This window comes from Molothrus ater, chromosome 21 (genome assembly GCF_012460135.2).
Source record: "Molothrus ater isolate BHLD 08-10-18 breed brown headed cowbird chromosome 21, BPBGC_Mater_1.1, whole genome shotgun sequence".
Taxonomy (NCBI): domain Eukaryota; kingdom Metazoa; phylum Chordata; class Aves; order Passeriformes; family Icteridae; genus Molothrus; species Molothrus ater.
The window spans coordinates 5689759-5706832 of record NC_050498.2 but is presented as its reverse complement, the minus strand read 5'-3'; positions in this window follow the sequence as shown (position 1 = coordinate 5706832).

Below are 17074 nucleotides of genomic sequence, written 5' to 3'. Positions count from 1 at the left end.
GGAGAGATGCAGGAAAACACCCTCTGGAATGGTCTTGCTGAACCCCACAGGATCCCAGCTCCACGCCTTGGTTATGCCTGGGGGCGAACTTTAGACACTGAAATGAGAGAAAACCCAAGGAAAGGCCTTGCTCAGGTGGAGCTGGGGAGGGTTGGTGGCTGTGCAGATTCCTGAAATCCCTGTGGTACCTGCAGCTCTTTGGCAGCTGGGATCCTGGCTATGGTCTTCTGGCTCTCCCCCAGAAATCAAGCCAGTGGCTGTGGTTACAAACAGGAGCACTTTAATTGCAACAGGGGCCCCTGCTAATTTAGCAGAAGCCCTTTGAGCTCAGATAACTGCTGTGCTAATGAAAGCAGAGCCATCCCCACTCCTGGCTCCCCATGGTAAAACCTCTGTCCTTTCCAGGGAGTCAATCTCACCAGAGCTTCACACAGAAGCTTTAATGGGCTTTAGCAGCCTGCAAGAGAAAGTGCTCAAAGGACAAAATGAATCACCTGTCTCTTGCTGTGCTGCCATAAAATCCTCCTGCCCCTTCATGTTCCTCTTGCATCACCTTCTAGCTCTGCCACTTCCCTCTTTCAGTGCTCAGATTTAACTTGAAAGAGCAGATCAATCCAAGGGGAATATAAAAAGACCCTCAAAGTTCCCATTCCTCAAGCCTGGGATTTGGGAGAGCAGAACTGCAGCACAGCTCTAGAGAACAAACTCCCCTTTCCTGATGCAATGGGGAAACCACTGGGACAGCTCTCCATGAGAAAACAGCTTCTTCCTCCTTTTTGTGCTCTCTGCTGCCTTGGTGGGACGCTGGCAGTTGTTTTGAATTGGCTTTGGCCAAGGTTTTGGTCTTGTAGGGGCAGCAGGGATGGCTCCATAACTCTGTTCTGCAGGGGTCATCTCCAGGACAAAGCCCTGCAAGGACCAGGCTGGGCTGTTCTCAGACCTCAAGCACTGCCAGGCACAGGAAAAGCTGTAGATGTCCAGAGCAGCTATGCCAGACTGTAAAAAAGACAAAAATAAGGCAGCAAAGCCACGGCTGCATCCCAGCTTTTCTTAGAGCAATAACAACAGAGCTCAACTGGGTCCCAAGTGTTGGCTCATATTTCCAAACACTTACTAACTATTGCAAGGAACAAGTGCCTCAGGGCTTGGCTGTATTTATGCTTTTGCTTTTCTTTAATAAAAGCTGCATTTATAATGCATGATTAATTGTTTTGCACAAGCCTCCCTTTTATGGGAACCTGTGAAATGTAAGTGATTTTTAATACCACCTCACAGACATCACTCCTTCTTCCCACCCCCCATTACCATTAATCCACGCTGGAGAGAGATGTAACATTTGTCACTGCTTTATTATGAAGCGTAATGTTGCAAGTTATTTATGAGCTTGCTATTTATTGAAGTATTTGCTGGGTAGTTTTAGCACTTCAACTTAGGGTGAGAATCAGCCACGTTCTCCCCACTGCCTGGCAGAACCTTCTGCTGTTTAACCACTTCACTCCCTGGCTCTGGCTCTGCTCCCACACCAAGGAGGTGTTTTAGGGCAGATTCTCCTCCCTGGCACCTCCAAAGGACTGGACAAGGAAGTTCATTCCACTCTGGTTCTCTCGTGGAGGAAGGTGATGTTTGGAAAGGACCCAGAGGCAACAGGCAGGAAAAATACTGTTGGTGAGAGGAATAGTGGATTTGTCTTTACAAACAAGCTGTGGGTCTGCTGGTAGATAAAACCAGCACTGGGAGAGATAAGAAACAATGGGAAGGATTCCACTGATTGATGAATGGAAAAAGATATTTGCTTTTACAAATAAACTTTAGGTTTGTTGATAAATCAAACTAGACTTAGAAAAATGAAAGAAGCAATGGGGAAGAAAAACCCCTAAATTCCATAAGAATTAAAAATTAAAAGGGAGGGTTATACATTAGAGGGTATCAGGTGTTTTGGGAAGTCTGAAACTCTCAAGTACCTCAGGCAATGGGGAAAGAGAGAAGGGAAATGTGGCTGGGAAATTGGGATAAAAATTCGAGAGATCCCAGGGGAATGCCCCATGGCCTCTCCCTTTATTGGAATAAAGTAAAAGGACTCCTCTGTCTCCTTTTTTGGACATAAAACTCTGATGTTTGTGGATTAATTTTCCTAACATTGGCATAAGAGCAAAGAGAGAACAGGAGGCAGTGCTGCAGCTGTCCAGGGAGGAACAGGAATCACCTCATTGAAGGTGTGGAGTGATGGGATCCACTGAAGGTTCAGACGTGCAGGATGGGACCCACTGAAGGTTTAGATGGGAAGGATGGGATCCACTGAAGGTTTAGATGGGAAGGATGGGATCCACTGAAGGTTTAGATGTGCAGGATGGGATCCACTGAAGGTTCAGACATGCAGGATGGGATCCACTGAAGGCTCAGACGTGCAGGATGGGATCCACTGAAGGCTCAGACGTGCAGGATGGGACCCACTGAAGGCTCAGACGTGCAGGATGGGATCCACTGAAGGCTCAGACGTGCAGGATGGGACCCACTGAAGGTTTAGATGTGCAGGATGTGGAGCCTGAACAATCTGAACCCTGCTCCAGCCAAGCCACATAAACTACACATGGTCCATGGTGAGCATGGGGTGAACTCACATTATTCCCCAGTGAACAGAAGAAATTCATCAGATTTCAGGCTGGTGAGGGACCCCCCAGCCTGGGACTGAGCTCAAAGAGGGCTCTGAACTCAGAGACACAAATCCCAGCAGCTCCTGAGCTGCAGCCACCCCTCCCTCAGTGACCCTGGGCAGCCAGAGGGACCTGAGCCCGAAACTCCACAGAAATCACAATCCTGCCTTGGCTGAGCTCAGCTGCTTTTCCATTTGCTTTTTATCAACTGCAGCCACCTAAGCAGTCAGTTTTCAGCTCCTGAAATGTCTTGCTGCAAAGTGTTTACAGCGCTTAGCACTTTGTGCTGTGATCCCTTGCTGAAATGAAAGCACATCTTTTATTGAGAGGAGCAGGCACTTTGCAGGCACAGCTTTACTCCAGTCTAACCCAGCTCCCTGGCACAGGCAGCATGCAGGGGTGATGCTCTCCTGCTCTGGTTTTGAAGGGTGTCAATTAGAAGGACACAAATTTTCTGTTCAGAAGTTTTAACAGCCCTGGGCAGAAATATTTGAATATGTTTCCTCTCTTTCTGGACGTTTTTGCTCTAATCCTGCTGTGCCCGTGTGTTCTCCTGTTGTATTTCCCACAGCACCTTTGGTGACAGAAAATACTATTCCTTCTAGACAGGGAAATTTGATTTTCATGAAAATTCCATGTTTTAAGAGAAGCCTGCTGATTGGAGGCATTTTGTAAAAAAATCAGAATAAATCTGGGAACTTTGAGGTTTGGCTTGAAACTACTTTTTGGTGTGAATAATTCAGGAGGGGAGGACCCACACTCCCACTGCATTTGTCAGAGCAAAGCAGAGTCACCTGTAATTTCTGAGCACTAAACACTCTGAAATGCTGCTAATAGAGCATTTGGAGATTTCCAGGGATTGTTCCAAAGAGAAAGCAAGACAGAAAAACACTCAAAGTCTTTTTACTCCCTTTTAGCAGACTGATCCAGCTGACTCCTGGACCCCCTCCAGAGGGTAAAATGATATAAATCCTCCACTCAGCAGCATTTCATCCTGCACCTCACACTAGGCTGGTGGGAAGTTGAAATAATTTCAAAATTCTCAGAACTGGGACAGATCTGCTGAGGGCTGAGTGGAGAAAGGGGGTGTTTGATTGAGCCTCAGTGGCTGCCTGGCCTCCAGCTGCAGCTCAGGAGAGGGAGAACTCCACGATGAAAGCAAGGAGCAGCTTCTGTGCCTGGCAGTGGTGTCAGCTCTGCTCTGCTCTGCCAACCCAGCACCTTTTCCTTCACTCCGTGCCTCAGTTTCCCCCTCTGCAAGCCCTCCTGGTGCAGCATCAGGAGCGTGGTGCCACAGCCAGGTGTGGCTGAGCTCCTGAGTGGGAGCAGAAGGTGCGGGGGCTCTCTCCCCATCCCTCCTGAGAGCTCAGGAGCAGAGGCAGGAGAGGCATTCTCCCCATGGCCTTGTTGAGATGGTCACAACAAACAGAAGAACACCATGGATTTGAGAAGCCTTCTCTTTTTTTTTTCTTTTTTTTTTTTTTTCTTTTAGCAGCATGCTGTCTTTTTATACCCTCTCACAAAGTTTATACCTATTCACTGGCCACAATAAATCAACACAATGTTCATTGGTGCAAGGTGGTCTCCACCACTGTTTGCTGCCAAAATTCAACTGCAGGCCCCTCCTTTATCTTTTCTCCTCCTCGGTTTTCATGTCCATGGCCTTGGTGGAATTCCTTTCAGGAGCTAAGGCAAATCTTACCAGCTTTTCTAGTTCATCTCCCTCTTTCTGACTCCCAGACCAGCTGTGAGCCCCCTCCACATCTCCATGGCAGACCGCGGAGCAGAGATGGGGCGAGCAGCTTTGCTAAGAACAAACAGGATAATAAGCCCACCTTAATGACTGCAGAGGAACCCAGTCTGACCTCATTTATATGCAAATTGTGGTGCCTTCCTCCTCCTCCTCTTTGGGGGCAGGTGAGCTGAGTACAGCGTGAGGATGACAGCAGCACGTTTGCATTCCAGCAGAGCTGCCAGGAGCTTTGTTCAGGGGCTTGGGTCTCAGATTCTCTGCTGGTCAGAGTGACTCTGAGACACATCCAAGCCCCTTTTTCTCAGCCCAGCCATCAAAGAAAGGGTCAGGATTTTTCTGGTCTCGTTCTCAAGGGTGTTTATTGTTTCTTATCTATAACATTCTTTCTCCGACCCGCTGAGGTCTGTCTGCCAGGTCAGGTTGAGGCACACTGGTGTTATCTTTTATACTAAAAACTACTCTGTACATTATTTACAATAACTTCCCAATACCTATCACCTATGTTAGACAGTGAGTTCCTACCTTAAACCAATCCAAAAGTGCCAGCATCACAGCAGAAGATGGAGGCCAAGAAGAAAAAGGAGAAAGGCTGGACACGCCCAGATTCCTCCATCTTGCCTCCTGAACCCCCATTCTAAAAATTCAAAAATCTATTTTCTACCCCATGACAAGCTCACTATTATTCTACTTAAATTCTCTTGACCTGTAATTCTTCATATAAATGTTGGTTAATTGTTTTTTCCAAGGTCTAAATCAAAGGCACAGGGGTCTTGGGCTCTGAGCCAAGGTCCCTGAGCCCCTTGGGAGGGTCTCAAGTCCTCCAGGGCAGTCAGAGGAATTTCCTGGGTTCCAACACTTAGGCTGTGTTTAAAACACAAAATCCCCCCTTGTAAGAGCTGAAATGAGGGATATGGGGCTCCAGGCAGCTCTTCAAAATGCAGTTTATTGTATCCAAGGTGTTTCAGCAGTCCAGGGTTGTGGGTGGCAGAGCTGTGCCCACAGCTGTCAGCTCCAGCTGCAGGCAGGCCTGGAGACCCTGAGTTTAGGTTACAATGCATTATAGACTTTGGTTGGTTACATTGCATTAGACTTTGGTTACAATGCATTATATACTTCCTTTGCTGAGCATCTTCATACAGCAGAACCAATCTATACCTTAACTTTTATCTATAGCCTATCATAACTCCTGTAATTACCATGTTCATGTTACAGTTCTCCAATCACTAAAAGTTGGTGCATTACAGTTTAAGCCAGAAGTTGTGTTTCAGTTTTCTTGCAGTGGAAAATTCTGAGACCTTTTTTCTACTGGCAACTTTGCTGCCTTGTTTGCCTGTGCTCTCTTTCTGCTTGGTAAAAACATCTTCTTGTTTGGGGTGGGTTTATCCTTTGCTCTAAGCCATAAAAACCCCTTCTAACTAACACAGCCCTTTGCCTCCTTGGTTATCCAGTGAGACTGGCTCAGCAATTCTTTTCTTCTAGATCAAAACTTGCTTCCATCTCTATTCCTTCATCAGATTCTACATTCAAAAATCTTCTGCTAAGCACACATATCTGTGAGACCTTCTTGTCAAACTTTCATCCTTCCCCAACAACCCCTGAACAGAAAGCAGCTCCATTTGGCTGCCACCTGGAATCGCCAGAGCCTCGGGAAATTTTCAGCCAGCAGCTCCCACATCCTTTGTCAGCAGAGTTTGACTCCTTGTTCTCTGTCAACAGGCTCCATTGGCATGGAAACCAGGCTCTGGTGCTGAGGAATCCATCTGTTCCTGCTGTTCCCTCCTCACCTGAAGCCAGGCAGTCCTGCTTTCAGTGGTTTAGGTGCCTGGGAGTTGAAAGGACCATTAGAAGTTAAGAGACTGGGGAGAAAAAAAGATAAAATAAAAGCGAACAGCAGATGTTCTTCCATCTCAGGATGGTTTTCCCTGCAGGAGCAGACCTCAAGTATCCCAAAAGTTAGGTGCCAGGCTATTTTTCTTTCCAAAATTAGAGGTGAAATAACTCTAATTCAGCAGGAGCTTAGCTGCACCTGCCCACACAAATAACTGTGTTCTCCAAGGTTCTGCAGATCTGTGTTCCTATAGGCATTTTCTTACCAACCCTCCATAAATCTACACAGCTCCCTTGTCCATCATCTTTTGGCAGCTATTCCAACTCCTTCTGAGCACCAGTTACCTTGTCCCAAACTCCCCCAGCTTGCTCCTGTCTCAACCATTCTGCAGCTGGAATAAATTTGGATGAACTTCTGAATTTGAGGCATTCTGCTGCTCCACAGTCTGGCATTGATCTTGCACAGTGACCCCCAGCTTTCAGGGGAAGAGAGTAAAGAGGAACTGAGTTGTGTTTTTAAAGGGAAAAAAAAAATGAACATCATATTTTTATGCAAATGGCTTTCAACTCTGAGTAGGGGCAAGAGAGAAAATGGGGGAAGAAATCCATTTTTTAAAAAAATCTTTCTGCTTCTATTATTTTCTCCTTTATGTTTTCACTGTGGCTTTAGTGGCTCTTTAAAGATGTACTACAAAGCTTTTAATAAAAGCCAGAATGAAAGGCAGAATCCTCTTCAAGATCCGAAATCAGTCTTGCAATACGTGTCTAGACTCACACTTCCCTAATACATTAACTTTTTAAAAGTGAGATATTGTAACACCCCCTAATCCCTCCAGCTCTGCTAAACTCCCTGTCAAGGAGGGCTCTGTGCTCCTGTTTGGATGGGAAGCAGCAACATTAACAATGACCCCTTCCAGAGAACATTTAATGGGCAAGTAGATCACTGCAAGTATTTTTTTATTTGTGCCTCTCACTCATCTGGAGTCCTTTCCACCACTCCATGAGCACTGAAGGAAAGATTGCTTTGAACTCACTGAGCAAAACCTGCAGGCGTTTGGTCCTAGAGCTGATGTTGGGGTTGATGCCACCAAATTCAGGTTACAGCCAGAGCCATTCCATCCTCAGTGAGCAGCAGCAATTTCCTCTGGTCACAGTGCTATCTTTCCCAGGAATTCAATTTTCAGTGCTGCTGGCTTTCCAAACTGAGAGTCCTTGGCAGCTTTTATCAGCTCCAGGAAGGTGTTCTGCTGTAATTTGCAGTTTTGGAGACTTAGCAAGGTTTCCAGTTTGCTTCCAGGCCTAAGTGTAGCATCCACAAATTGTCTCTCGATAAAAAGCAACAAGCGCTGTCTAAAGGAAGTGTGGATTTGATTTTTTTTTTCCTTAAAAAGACTCAACATTCTCAGTGCCAAGCAGGAGCTGTACTGATTTGTTTCCAGTGGAGATGCCAACCTGCTGATTCTTCTGCTGGGGAATGCCCAGGGCAAAACAACAGGTCACTGAGAAACCAGGGGTTTGTCTGGAGCTGCAGAGAGAAACTGGCTGTGAACTCGGATCCCCTGAGATCCCAGCTCCATTCCTGGCCTGCCCACTTGCCACACGACCACAGGCAAATCACTTCATCTCACAGAACTCAGTTACCCAGCTGTGAAGGGAGGATAAGAAGAGCTTTGTTCCTCCAGGCCCTTGTTTGACGTTGCTGTGCAGGCTGCAGCCCCTGTGAGCCACAAACCCTTGTTCTTCCCTTGTATCTACAACTGGTTTTGTTTTATTTTTTTTTAAAAACAGCTACCAAATGAATCCATGATCCCAAAGACTCAGGAGAGGTACCTGGAAGTACAACAGAGCGTGTTGCTCTCCCTGCATTGCCTGCAGCCTTTGGATGCAGGCTCAACTTTTGAGCAATTGCCCCAGGAGCCCCAGGCAGGCTGCACTAAATTTAGATCCTCTCTTCCGTGCTTCAGCTGGGATTTCCACAGATTGATTTCTCTCCCCAGGCTGCTCAGAGGGATCCCTGGTTGGTTATTACCCTGCTGCAGGGAGAAAGGGCCCTGTTTGCACTGCCAACAGCAGCCAAGCTGCTCTGAGCACAGCAGAGAGTGCCAAGCCCTCCATCAAAGCATCGAGGCCTGAACCCCTCCTGTGTGTGCCAGGAACCACAGGAAACCATCCCTGGTGCTGCTGAACCTCTGTGCAGAGACAGGTGTCCTGGTTTGGAAAAACAGGAGTCTGCTAAGGAAGGCAGGAGCCTCCCCTGAAATGGAGAATGTAAACCCTCCCCACCCCTCTGAATTGCTATAAATTTTAAATTAAGGGGCTCTCAGGCAAAAAAATATGGGAGCAGGAAATAACAGTTCTTTAATAGGGAAGAAAAAAGAAAAGGATAAAATAAACAATGCGGTACACTAGAACAACACTGACAGAGTCAGAGCCCAGCCTGACACCCTGTGGGTCAGGGTGTTGGCAGCAGTCCCATTGGAATTGTGGCTCAGCCCTCCTGCAGTGTCAGGGCTGGCTCTGCTGGAGCAGGGATCCTGTAGAGAAGGATGGATTCTGGCTCTGAAGATCCAGGGGAAGAAGAGGCAGCTGCTGTTCCTCTGGGGAATCCTGTGGAGAAAGCCGTGCTGGTGTTCCAGAACCTCCAGATTATATCCATGTAGGAATGCTTGGCTCCTCCCTCTGGGCGGAGCATCTCACAGTGGGATGTTATAGTTCTTATCAGCCATGCAGTGACATTCAATAGCTGTTATCATTCAATGGCTGTTATCAGCAGATGTCCCCTCTTGAGGGAGGGGTGATTGTGGTCACTCAAAGAGAGAGATAAGGCAAACTGCCCACTTGACAAAAGACAACTGTCATACAGATGGTAATGGAAAACATCTTGCCTTGCAATCATCAACACCAGGGCAAGGCCAGAAGAGCAGAATTCCTCACCCGGCTCCTCTGGGGTGCTTGGTGCCAAGGCCAGCCTGGCACAAGGCCATGGGCAGCTCTCCCAGGTGTGTAACCCCATCCCCTGCAGCATGGGCAGCTCTCTCAGGTGTGTAACCCCTTCCCCTCACCTTCTGGAGGACTCAGATTATCAAAACCCAAGACCTGCCCCTTGCCAGATCAAAAAAAAAAAAGCTCAATGAATCTGAAACATCTTTGCCCTGGGGCCACTTGATGCTTGCTTAACTGCATCACTCCATTAAGGATGATGCAGTTTAAGGCTGAATGTCTGGTTTGCATGAAGATTGATGGCAGCTGGTTAGCCATATTCCTTGGATATTAACAGCACAGCTTCATCCTGGTGATTTCTCATTGCTCCTAACAAGATGAAGGACTTCAGACTCAGCCAGCAGGAAAACAGGTTTGGCTATTACCAGCAATTAAAGAGTCAAAAAGAAGCAAAGATAACTCTGCAGCAGGAGCCAGACACTCATTAGATGCAGTGATTTCCAGGATCCTATGCACACTTTACACAGGTTCCAACCTGAGCTGTGAAACAACAATTCAAAGACAATTAAAACATCATAAGCAATCATGTGTGAATATTCCTGAATGCAGCTACTAAATAAGAAACAATAAAGAAGATCAGGAAGGAATCATAGTTTAATCTAATCTTTAATGGGTGTTTATTGATGATTATCCCAATTTAGAATGAGCCACTTGTCACAGACTGAGCTGTATCACAGATTTTGCCACATTGGAGCCAAGGCTCAGCATTCAGCAGGTTCATGGGCAGTGAAAATGAGATTTGTGTAGAGTGAACATCCCTGATCCTGCTGGAACATCCTGTGTGGACTAAATTATCTGGGCAGAGGCCACTGGCACAGGTTGGGAAATGGGGCAGCAAACCAAGGAGTCACAGTTAAAAGTGGGGGTATAATAGAAGAGCAAAGAAGTGAAAAAAAAAAATCATCCAGCCCCATGATTGCTGCAGAACAGACAGAAATATTTAGAAAAGCACTCCCTGGAGGGAGAGGAATGGTTTTGTCTCAGAGAGGACCAAGGCAGCTAAGGTCTGGTGGGTTGCTAGTGAGAGCTTTGTGCTGCTCAGGCTAAGAAGGCAGAGTGGGGCAGGAACTTGTGGGTGGAGTTTGGGCATATTCCCGGTGAGAAATGGTGGGAAATGTTCCCTGTCAAGCAGTGCTGCTGTTCCCTGCAGCCATTAAACCAAGGCTGAGCACCCTGGGGGAAGAGAGGCCAGCTCAGCATCCCCCAGGGGGACACAACACCAGGGAAGTCTCTCCTGCCCACCACATTCCCAGCTGGAAAAGCTGCAATCCCACATTAAACAGAAGCAACCAAACACCTCTGACAGCCCATGAGACAGCCAGGTTGGCCACTGTCCTCAGATCTACAAGCCCAAGCTGCTGCTCAGTGATTCAGCTGCTCAGATTATCTGCAAAAAGCCCCAGCAGAGGAGCTCAGGGGCTGGGGCAGGGCTGTGAGCTCTGGGTCCTGCTCTCAGATGCTGGCAGAGGATAGATGGCAGTGCTTAACTTTGCATTAGAGAGGGTAAGTGCTGAATAGAAAAAGGGTCTGATCTTACATCCAAAGCCTGCAGGGATAGGGCAGGAATTTAACTGAAGAGAAAGAGCAGTGCTCACCCACCTTTCATCCTACTCTAATATGCTCTGTCTTTCCAGACAACTAATTCTGTTCTCTCAGGGATAAGCCAACATCTTGCTGGGCTATTTTTAATCCTCCTCAGCTACCCAGGTGGACAACTGTATTTGTGGAGAGCTCCCCAGGTGGGCTCAAACACTCTCAATTACTGAATCCTCAGGTCCCGGGCTCCAGCTCCTGCTTCTCCTGAGGTAAATGTGTCACTGCCTCCTCGGGGCCTCTGCCCTGACACACATTCCTCCTCACTGGAGCTCACTTCATTAACCACCAGTGCCTAGCTCTCACTTTATTGCTTCTTTGGCTTTAAGGGTGTCTGAGTTAAGGGTTTATCAAAGCAGATCATCCACAGCTGGCTCAGTGCTGCAGCAAAACGCTCTCTAATGGCCCAGCTGGAATTCAGCTTTTGCTCTCACACCTGCCCAGGTGTGTGACAGTGCTCACAGGGGTCTGAGGATGAGGGAAGAGATGAGGATCTGACTCCATGTTTCAGAAGGCTTGATTTATTATTTTATGATATATATTATATTAAAACTATACTAAAAGAATAGAAGAAAAGGTTTCATCTCAGAAGGCTGGCTAAGAATAGAATGGAATGAATAACAAAGGTTTGTGGCTGGGACAGAGAGTCTGAGCCAGCTGACTGTGATTGGCCATTAATTCCAAACATTCACATGAGACCAATCACAGCCCCACCTGTTGCATTCCACAGCAGCAGATAACCATTGGTTACATTTTGTCCCTGAGGCCTCTCAGCTTCTCAGGAGGAAAAATCCTAAGGAAAGGATTTTCCAGAAAATGTGTCTGCGGCACAGGTGTCTCTGCATTGAGTCAGTGCCTTTATGTCATTGCACTGACATTGGCCCCAGGTCTGAGCTGGGGGCTCAGCTCTGTCCTCTGTGGATGGAACAAAGGTGCTCATTTGCATGAGTAACCACCCACCATGCCAGGCCAAATATTGTCCTCGTTTCCATCAGAAGATTAATTAGCGCTGGGAAAGAAAAGATTAAAGCGAGTTGTCTTCACTGCCCAGATGGAGCAGGAAGAAAATTGCTTTTGCTGTGTCTTCAGCAGTGGATTCACCCCCTCCATGGCCAGTGCTGCACCAGTAACTCATGGAGCTTGGACACAAACAGCACACCCTGGGATAACAAACAGTCCCAGATGGTTTGTGGCTGCAATATAGCTCATGTCACACCTCGATGGATTGGCTTCCACTCAGATTTATCTCCCCAAAGCAAAATGGCTAAAAGGTAATATTCTGGGGCATTTTCTTTCAACTAAACAAACAAAACAAAAAAAAAAATTATTTACATTGGGGGGAAAACCCTGGAAGGGCACCAGTTTCTTTTGCTGTTGTACATCCAAAGCTGATCAAGAGCTGGTGTTGCTTAAGGCATTGTGGTGTCTCATCCAGCACTACAAAAATTGTTAAGCCTGTACATCTTTTCCTAGTGAGGAAGAAAAACAGGTGAGATCTGTGCATTTATTTTAAATCAAAGATATCTTTTGGTAGGCATAACTGCTGAGATCCAAGAGACACTCCCACCATCAACCAAGGCAGAGAGGTTTGCATTAAGCTTTTGCTCCTGGGGGAGTTCATCATAAATCCCAACTTCTGGCATGAGCTACAAGAAGTTTCACCCCAAGGCCAGCTCTGTGTGTGATCCTGTGACCCTTGGCTTTAATGTGCACATTAACACATCCCACATGTCTTTGGGAAAAGCTGCTGAGCAGCAAAGGACGTTTGGAGCTGCTGTACAGCAAGGCTCAGACATTTGCTGCTGTGACTTGCAGTGCATTCTAATAATCACACAATCAGAGCTGCAACCCGCCCACCCTGCCCAAATGAAGAGGTGAAATTGTTGGAGAATTCTCTCTGATGAGCCTCACAGGTCCCCTAAGGTGACTCCACAACAAAAGCCAGCAGAGGAGTGTGGGGTGCTCAGGAATGGCTGTTTCTGTGTGCTGATAAACAAGGGAGCACTGTCCCCAGCCCAGAGCACTGCAGGGGTTATTGTGGCCAAAATGCAGCACTGGGCACTTGGATTTATGAAAACTTCATCCTAATGGACTCTGCCCATCCCTCCAACCATTCCAGGTCTCCCTGCAGAGCCCTCCCACCTTCCAGCAGATGGGCACAGCTCCCAGCTTCACTGTGCCATTCACATTCTCTGAAAAGATCCCTTTGCACAGGGTTTTACTCCTGGGAAGCTGAGATGCCTCAGAGAAAAGGAAAACAAATCTTATCTCATTTGCTTCTCCTGTGTTGTGCTCACGTGTGGAATGTGTTTGGAGATTGTTTACCCACAGCTGATTGTTCCATTGGATTCTGCTGTGAGTTGTTTTCACTCTTTGGCCAATCAGGGCCAAGCTGTGCTGGGGCTCTGGAAAGAGTCAGGAGTTTTTCATTGTTATCTTTTTAGCATTCTGTCTGTATTCTTCAGTATGGTATAGTATTCTTTAATATAATATAGTATAATAAAGTAATAACTCAACCTTCTGAGAACATGGAGTCAGATTCATCATTGCTGCCTTTGTGAGGCATTCCCTACAAATAGAACAATCCACAGGGCACAAGGACTCCAGTGCCACCAGTCCTGTCCCTCTCCCATGTGCCTCCCAACCACTGACACAAGGGCAAAGGGAGCTCAGCAAACCCTGAGCCACAGGTGGCTGCAAAGTGCTCTGCAAATTTCCAGCTGCTGGGGCTGGGTGTTCCCTGTAAATGTCTCTTCAAAAATTGGTTTAATGAGGGAAAGCGCACTCAGCACTCAGAAACTCTGGCATTTTTCTGTTATTGGTTCCTATTTCATCTATTATTTACAGAAAAAAATCTATTTGGGAAAAAAATAGAAGAGTTCTCGTCTGAACTCCTTCCAGGACTGAGTCAGCAACTTAATTTTTATGCTGGCTACTTTCTTGCTTCTCTTCTCTTTCTTGGTAATATTTTTTTTTTAATTTTCCACTTAAAATCCTTATTTGCATGATAGGTCTGTCCAGCCTTGAGGAGATTTTTCTTGTCTTCACTTTTATCTCATTTTCTCTTCACTTTTTTTTTTTTTTTAATTTTTTAATTAAAAACCAGCTTTGAATTAACTCACTGAAGCATTCCCTTCCCCATCTCCCTCTTGCCCCAGAGATCTCCTCCCACCCTGCTCCTGCTGGATCCTTGTGTGATCTCAGCACTTTGGCAAAACAGGAGAAAACCTCCAGCTGGGAACAGTGAAAATTCACCCCTGGAAGTCAAGTGCTGATAAATTCCCAAGCACATCCCAGCACAGGTACCCTGAAAAAGCCCAGTTTTGGCTCTGGATCTGACCCAGGGCTGGCAGGGGAATTGTGCAGCTCAGTAAATCCCTCCAGGATGCAATAAACCATAAAATCCTAACCTTAAATCAACCTTAATGCAACCCCAAACCTAACCCCAAGCCTAAACCCAAGCCTAACCCTAATTCCAAACCTAACCCTAAAAAAACCCTTACAGTTCAGGACAAAACAAACCCTAAAACCTAAACCTAAATAAACTCAACCCCAACCCTAATACTAATGAAATCCAACCCTTACCCAACCCTAACTTTAAACCTAACCACAATCCCAAACCTAAGTAACAAAAATATAAATATAATAAAAATATAAATTTATTGTTTAAAACAAAACCACGTTAAACTAAATAAAAAAGCTTAGTTTTAACGTTTAAAATATTAAAAAAATTAAGTAGTTACAAAAAAATTAAAATACTGCCTTTATACATCAGAAGCCTTTACATAATCATAATATAGCCTTAATATATCAGAATCACAGAATCACAGAATTTCTAGGTTGGAAGAGACCTTTAAGATCATCGAGTCCAACCCATGTTCTAACACCTCAACTAGAGCATGGCACCAAGTGCCACATCCAGTCTTTTTTTAAACACATCGAGGGATGGGGACTCCACCAATTAACTAAAGGAAACTTACACTATAACATAAGGTCATAAAACAAAATATTTAAAAATTAAGTCAAAAACATAAATATCCCTATTAACAGTGTTTTATTAATCGATAACTCCTGGAAAAATCTTATAACTAAAGGTCTAGTGACCTTCTAAACCATACTACAACAATGTAAACCAAACTCACCCTTCCTACCTATATAATATATAATAATAAAATAAAAAATAAAAATAAAATATATCATAATAAAAAAATAAACTACATAATCAAAAATCAGCTCAAAAATCCCATCTCAAATTCCTTCTAAAACTCCCCACAAATAAATTATCACAGGCACTGATCTGGGTGATGCTGCTGATGTCGAGTGAGCAGCTCCCTGCTCACATTAGAGTCAGGCAGATCACAATATGACTTTAAATTTTGCCAGGGAATCACCAAAAAATACAGAGATTGCTTTTTTTTTTTGCTCATTGGAGAGACCTGCCAGCCTTTGGGGGAGGAGGGAGTGAAGGGTTGCATGGCTCATGTGCCAGCTGAAGCATCGGTGGTGTTCCTTCCCTTGTTCCCACTCTGGAAATAGCTGCTGCTGAGCAGAAATACAGACATTTTTCAGCTCCATTTAATGCTAGCAGGATCATGCCTGCATTGAGGTCACCCAAATGACTGCAGTGTTTTGGAGAGGGAGATCTGTGCTGGCTTTCATTGTCTGTCTGGAGTGCCTGGATCAGCCCGGCTGCCTCGGCAGGGAAAACCTCACAGGTTAAAATTCAGCTGGTTTTTCCAAAAGGGCTCTGGAATCCCACTGCTGCCCCAGAGAGACTGTTACCAGCAGAACACAGCACCAGGAAAACACACAAGGATAAGGAGTAGCCCAAATATCTGGGGAGCTCCCTCTGACAGCAGCCAAAAAGAGATATCTGGGAACAGCATGAAAATTAATAGCAAATATAACATTTTCCCCCAAACAGCCTCTCAGATTCCAACTTCTGTGTCTCATTCAGAGTCAGGCAGTGCTTTCATGTCTTTAGTATCTCTAAGCAGATTTCTCTGCCATTAATCAGTGTGACATTGCCTGATATTGTATAAACCATCCTGCAGCGAGGAGTTCCTCAGCTGAGCTATCAGTGCCAGCACCAACCTTCTTTCATTTCTTTTGATGCTGTCACCTACAAGGGGAAGCTTCCCCTGGTGCTTTCTAGTTCTTGAGCTGGAAATCCAATGCCTGCCCACCTTCCAGAGCCCTTCCTCACACACCCCTGCCATCAGAACTGCTCACATGCAGCAGTCAGAGCATCCCCTCGCACAGGGGATGTCACAGAATTCTGAATTTCTCCCAGTTATCCTGGATCCTTTTTGGACTGGGAAGCCCTGGGAAGCCCAGGGCAGGTGGTCTGGCAGAATGAACATGCACTGACCTGGCAGCAGCTCCCACATCCCTGCTCCTCACTGGGATCCCTCCTGACAAACCTTTGCTAGGAGGAGAAGGGATTGAAGTGGGAGATGTAGCTGAGCTCTGCCAGATGCTGCTATTCAGAAAAAGGGGCTGGACAAGACCTTCCTAAACAAAAGCTAAAAAATCAGTGTCCCAGACACAAAACAAATCCCCACAATCCTGGACCCAGCCCCAGCCTCCATTATTTTGGGGCAGGAGAGGAGGAGAGAGACAGAAAAGGATTAGCTACACTTGGCTGAATGACTGGCGTGATCCAATTAGAGGCCTGTTCCAGGAACATGGACACAGCTGAGGGGAGCTGAAGCCAACTAAATCCTGTCCATGCCCTCCTTGCACCATGGATGCCAAGCCTGGACTCCTCAGCACAGCTGCCCATCACTCAGCTCCCCACCAGGCACAACCAGGCGTGGAATCCTGGCTGGCAGAGCAGGCAGCGCAATCACCCACCACGGGCCACCAGCAGCAAGGAGCAGATGGAGAAGCCAAACCTTTCCCCCAGCCCCTTTTCCATGGGAAGCAGTTACTGTGTTTGCAGGGACCCCTGTGGCAGGGAGGAATGATGAATCTGACTGCATGTTCTCAGAAGGCTAATTTATTATTTTATGCTATGTGACTGTGTTCACAGGGGTCTGAGGATGAGGGAAGAGACGAGGATCTGACTCCGTGTTTCAGAAGGCTGATTTATTATTTTATGATATATATTATATTAAAACTATACTAAAAGAATAGAAGAAAGGATTTCATCAGAAGGCTGGCTAAAAATAAGATAGAAAGGAATGATAACAAAGGCTCTGTCTCAGACTCTCTGTATGAGCCAGCTGGGCTGCTGTGATTGGCCATT